This window comes from Triticum aestivum, chromosome 7D (genome assembly GCF_018294505.1).
Source record: "Triticum aestivum cultivar Chinese Spring chromosome 7D, IWGSC CS RefSeq v2.1, whole genome shotgun sequence".
NCBI classification, from domain to species: domain Eukaryota; kingdom Viridiplantae; phylum Streptophyta; class Magnoliopsida; order Poales; family Poaceae; genus Triticum; species Triticum aestivum.
The window spans coordinates 85,105,592-85,112,077 of record NC_057814.1 but is presented as its reverse complement, the minus strand read 5'-3'; positions in this window follow the sequence as shown (position 1 = coordinate 85,112,077).

Here is a 6,486-nt window from a genome sequence, read left to right as displayed (position 1 = left end):
AAGAGGTTATATCTCATAACAAACCAAAAAAGGATGCTAATTTACATGTTATCTCACAAGGTATTTTTTAATATTACTATCAATCTTATTTTTGTGATATTGCCTCTTGTATTTACTATTTTTGCTCAGTTTGATTGCTAAATTGGCTCATTTATTTATGAATTCGACAGACTATGTTTGTACCCCTAGGGATATTACAGTCATCGAATCAATCAAGTCTGCCCCCAAGAATACCCAGTTCGTGGACATTGGAGATGCCTTGTTATCAACCGACGATTTGGAATGCCTTATGAAAGATGATATGTTCTTACATGACGGTGTAAGACCAATTGCACAAACTTTGTAATTAATAATATGAACAACATTTAATATTATAAAATGTACACATAATCTAAATGTTGATTACAGGTGATAAATGCTTACATATATTGCATGCTTGCTCACGACCATCTACAAAACAGAGCGGGTGAAAAGGTACACGATGTTAGCACGTTTGTATCTGGACAGATAAAAGAAGACGGGGAAAGAGACATAGACCCATCAAAATATCACCGCATCGTGCATCATGTTAATACTTATCTACAGCAAGACATGGTTAGTTTTTGTCTCGTTATCCATGCATATAATTATGTACTGTTTTTATTAATTCATATGTATAATGATTTATTAATATTTATATCTAATTGCGACCGTGACTTGTATGATATTTACACCAATTATTCATTCCGATTAACATGCCGAGCTACCATTGGTATCTAGCAGTCGTCAATGCCAAAAAACGTGAGATTCAAGTATTGGACTCACTTGGTTCTCGGGTCAAACGCAATGACCTTGCTACTACGGTAACTATCTATTATTTTTATTCATCTTAACATATGTTTTTGTTTGCCTTGATCCCTACTATTTCTTATATATAAAATAGTTACTAGGACTCGAGAAGTGTCTGAAACTTGTAGAGCATAGACCGGATTTTATCAGAGGTCATAAGAGCAGTTTCATGAGGCAATACAAACCGATGGGTAAGCACTTGTTACAATGGTTTGTTTATTTGATTCATCTGTGTGGTATTCTAAAGCATTATTTTATAATATTATAGCGTATCATATGGACTGTTTATGCTAAATTATATGGAATACTGGACATCACATGCACTGTCAGACCAATTCACCCAGGTATTTCGTTTTTATACATTATCTCGTTATTTTATCTCAAAATAATATATAAATTGTTTTTATATATATCTTGTAGGAGGATATGAAACATTTTCGACAAAAATTAGCTGTCATTTTGCTCGATTCAGAGCTGAATAAGCTAAAAGGAGGTCCCATATACCATCAACCTGACGATCAAGAAAATTTAGCTAATTCTGATCTCGAGATACTGGACAATCCATCTGACGTAGTCAAAGACAAACGTCCTGCACCAATCACTATCATACCCACGGACCAACGTGAATTACTTGCCGGCCTCTGCAACTACATCATGTCGATCGATGATGCCGGTTGTTTGGAGTAAGTATCAGGTATCAATATTTAATGTGAGGTTGTATATTATTGTTCTTCTTACCATCCAATTTATAGGAAGGTATGGGTCCGGAGCTCGACACCCGATCCAATGGGCTTAAGTCTTAAGAAACTTCAGTGCATACTTAACATAGAGGAGCCCATGGACAATGATTGCTTCAACACAGCCGTGCGTATGCTGGCATGTGACGAGGGAGTATTGTTCACAGACCCTCCTGTGCACTACATGGATCTACGATTTTGTGTAAGTTATCGTAACTCTTCATTCTATGTGTCATTAGCATCAACATGTTGAAGCAATATTTCTTTTTTTTACTTAGTCCATGATGCTAGAGTCAACACGAGGTCAGAAGTTTTGCGAGATGAAAACTATCCAGACGTTGGCAACATTATTTGATAGCTGGTCTGGGATGGACAATGACATCTCATCGTGCAACAAGGTAAGTAAAGTATTTTGTCCATTGTTATCATGGTTTATTGTTGTTTCTAATAGCTCAACTTGTAGATTTATCTTCCCTATGCATCCATCGGCCGATACATCTTGTCCGTCATCGAGAAAGAGGCACGTCGTCTATATATTCTGGATCCTATTCAAACATCACAATCATTAGAGGAAAAAAAAATTGAGGCATGCATTGAAATTAAAAAGTTTTGCAAGGGATTTCAAAGAAGCACTCGAAATAAAGCTGCCTGGTTGGAATTATGATATATCTAAATGGCAACGTTTATTTCCGTTCGGTGTTCCAACGAGTATAGACGGGTAATGGATTCATAACAAAAACATTTACTTTTGTTATCACTATATTCTATATATTATTAATCTAAAGTTTTGCAGGAATGTGTCTGGCTATTTTGTTTTTCATTTTATGCTCTGGTGGAACGGTAAAGAATTGGTCAAGCCGATTTGCACGGTGAGTATTGTCAGTTACATGTTTTAAGACCTTCGGCGTGAAGTTTTCATAATAACTACATGTATTGTTTGTGCAGGATGAGTATGAATTGAGGAAGCAGTTTTTATTACACTTGCTAAAACATCGTGGGAATGAAGCTAAAGGAAACTTTCCTGATATTGTGAAAGAATTACTTAAGCGCATCATCTAGATATTAATAGTTTTGTAATAGATGTTTAGTTGGAACATCGCTCGGTTTGTTACATGGACATGTCGTTAATTTTTCTTCATGTTATCAATTTACATTGCAAAAATGAACTTCAGTTATTAAATAATTGTATTTGTGTTTTATTGTTTGTACGTGTGGAATTTAACATGTAACTCTTGTAAACTATTTCAAGAGCCCGTGGCAACGCACGGGCACTCTACTAGTACCAGTAGGGTCCCGCTCCTGGCAGCGTGGTTGGAGCGCTTCGGCGCGCTGGACGTGGCCAAGGCTGTCATGGCGGATGTCCCGATGAGGCTGGTCGAGCTCGCCAAGATGAAGCGGGGGGAGGCCGCGGCCGCAGCCGCGGCTGGAGCAGCAGCATCACTGCCATTTGATTGTTAACACCCGAAGGAAGATAAATAATTGGATGATTGTTTGTTGTAGAATAAATAATATGATATATTTGTACTGTAATTCGCTCTTTATTTTGGTAATTTCTTTGACTCTATCCTATTTCAGTCAATATAGGACTATTTTTGTTTAGTTTTTTCTGAAATGACAGAATTTCTACTTTCATGAAGAAGAAAGGAGTTGATCGTGTCAAAGTAATTAACGTAGGCAATAATAGAACCCAGTTGTAGTCAGGCCCTCCACTCTGTAGGCCAAAAACGGTGTCAAATTCATCTTTTGTTCATTTGGCATTGATGTCCTTCATTACCCAGCCGATGCCACCATTAAAAACTGCCCAGCCGATGCCAAATGCAAAATGTAGTAAACAATTAGCTCATGGCCCACTACATGGAGCAAACCAGGCTGAAGAAACTCATGTGAATAGGACATCTGACTCCCACTTTTTAACAAGCTACGAACACAACGTTGTGGGACCGGTGCCAAATTAAATCCTCAGGGCATCACTGCCCAGCCGGTTATACTTTAAGGCCTCTTTTGGTTTGTAGGAATTTTATAGGAATCACATAGGATATGATTTGTATAGAAAAAATTCTTTTAGAGCTCTTTGGATAGGAGTAGAATCCTATTCCTATGAAGAATTCTTCCTATCCTTCATATTTCACTGAAAAATAAATATTAACCTAGAGTCGGTGGAAAAAATTCTATGATGTGAATCATAAGACATCTTCTATTTTTATTCATATGATTTTAAATATATGTCATCTCATTTCCTATAACTTTTCTATTGATATTACTTTTCTATCCTACCACCCACCCAAAGAAGAAGGGCTAAGAGCATCTCCATCCGCGCCCCCAACAGCACCCCCCAGGCGACTTTTTTGGCGCCGGCGCCGAAAAAACGCCCCAGTCGCGCCCCCAGGACTCTGAAATCCGCCGGCTCGGCCCGTTTTTGGGCCCGGCGATTGCAGGCCACACCCGCCGCACTGGGGGGCGCTCGGGGGCTCCGGCGCAAGGGAAAAGCACGTCTGGCCCACACCGTCAGGCGAAAAGTCAAGTCTTTCTTCCAGATTTGCCTCCCACCCCGCGCGCGCTCGGCCGCCAACCGGCTGATCCCGGCACCGCCCGCCGCCCGCCACCACTAGATAGCCTATCCCCGCCGGAAAAAGAGCAGAGGTTTCGCCGAGGCAGCCTCTCCACCACCGGCTGGGCGATTTTTCCGGCGTTTCCGGCCGCGGAGGGGCGGTGTAGCGGCGGGAAGGCCCACCGCGCCCGCAAGGTGTTCGGCGATTTGCCTGCCTCGGCAATGGACTCGGACGATGAGGAAGCGCTTGCGGCGCTGCTGGAGGAGGAAGCCGAGGCCTACATCCAGGAAGAGGAACATCTCATGGTCCTCGCCGCCCTCGCCGACCTGCTGGCGAGCAATGAAAAGCCGCGACGGGGTGGCTCGGCGCCGGGGCGTATCAAAGCAAAGAACCAGCATCGTCTCGAAGGCTACTGCATGCTCTACTCCGACTACTTCGCCGACGCTCCACTGCACGGCGACAAAACATTTCGGCGCCGTTATCGGATGAGCCGAAAGCTTTTCCTTAGGATTGTGAATTCCATCCGAGAGTTCGATAGCTACTTCAAATGCAAGAAGGATTGCATCGGCATATGGAGCTCCCGGTGATTCACTCGACGACTATGGACGCATGGCCGAGTCCCCCACCATTGAGTGTTTCTACAAGCTCTATCGGGCAGTGGTGGCAGTGTTTGGACCGCAATACTTGCGAACACCCAATGCAGAAGACATTGCTCGGATCCTAGCACAGGATGCAGCAAGAGGATTTCCTGGGATGCTTGAAAGCATCGACTGCATGCATTGGAAATGGAAGAACTGCCCATTTGCTTGGCAGGGGATGTACAAATGCGCCAAAGGTGGTTGCAGTGTGGTACTTGAGGCGGTGGCAACACAGGACCTCTGGATTTGGCACTCCTTCTTTGGTATGCCAGGAACTCACAATGACATCAATGTGCTGCAGTGCTCCCCTGTCTTTGCCAAGCTTGTTGAAGGTCATTCTCCTCCGGTGAACTTCGAGGTCAATGGGCGGCACTACAACAAGGGGTACTACTTAGCTGATGGCATCTATCCGAGATGGTCTACATTTGTGAAGACTATCTGAAACGTTGTGCCAGGAGGCAAGAAGTCCCACTTTGCCAAGGTGCAGGAGGCTTGCAGGAAGGATGTCGAGCGGGCATTTGGTGTGCTCCAATCTCGATTTGCTGTTGTCCGGTACCCTGCTTAGACCTAGTCGAAAGATCGAATGTGGGAGATCGTGACTTCCTGTGTCATCTTGCACAACATGATCACCGAGAGCGAACTGGAAGAGCCAGTGTTTGACACTGAACCATACTACAGGCAGGGTCCTCTAGCCGAAGTTGATCACCAGCTACCGGCAACCTGGACTGCCTACCTCAGTATGCGTCAGGAGATCCCAGACCCACAAGTGCATCATCAACTGCAGCAGGATCTGGTGGAGCACCTATGGAGGATCAAGGGCGACGCATAGCTCGACGTGTGATGAGTTCTTATTTGTTGAACTATATAATTTGTATTGAACTATTTGTTGTTGCACTATTTTGTTGAATTATTTGATTTTCTGTGATGAACTATGTGATAAAAAAATTATCTATGTTGAGAATTCAACGCCGAACCATGCCGAACCACGCCGAATATGGGCCGTTTCTCACCAATATCGGGCCATTTTTCTATTTATCTGAGCCAAAATGCGGCTGCAAATGGGCCGATATCGGCGCCTGGGGGCGACGGCTGAATGCCTAACCATTCCCAGCGCCGATTCTACCGCCGACTCCCCCAGGCGGCAATTTTTATGCCTCGTAAGGGGGCCAATGGCTAGAGATGCTATAAGGTATTGCCCATCGATAATGGATTAGGCCTCTGCAACTGCAGCATATCTAGTCATCATCAGTCTACTGTGTGCACGTGAGGAGCACAGTAGTGCATGCACCGGTGGCCTGAGTTGCCTCCTTATTGAATCCGTTTTATGGCAAGAGCATCTACAGCCGAATAAGTTAAATATGGCACTTCATTTCTCAAACGTCCATGGACGCGCATGTCTTAAATTTTATGAGTTGCATCTGGACATTTTATACTAGATTCTTAAATTCATACAAATACATGCAAACAAAATAAACCTACGTATTATGTCGATCACCTAATTACTCGTCGTCGAAGATGTTGACGATCTTCGTGCCGGCCCCGGTAGCATGGGCGGCAGTTGCAACTCCGGCTCCTCCGGCTGCTTCGCTCCAGCCTCCTCCTCCTCTATCTTCGCATCGAGTTCTGTGAAGAGCGCGTCGAATGCCGTCTGCTCCTGCTGGAGGAACACCCGGTTGGCCTCCACATAGGCCTCATCCTGGATGGACTCCAGGATGGCTTGTTGCTCTGCCATCT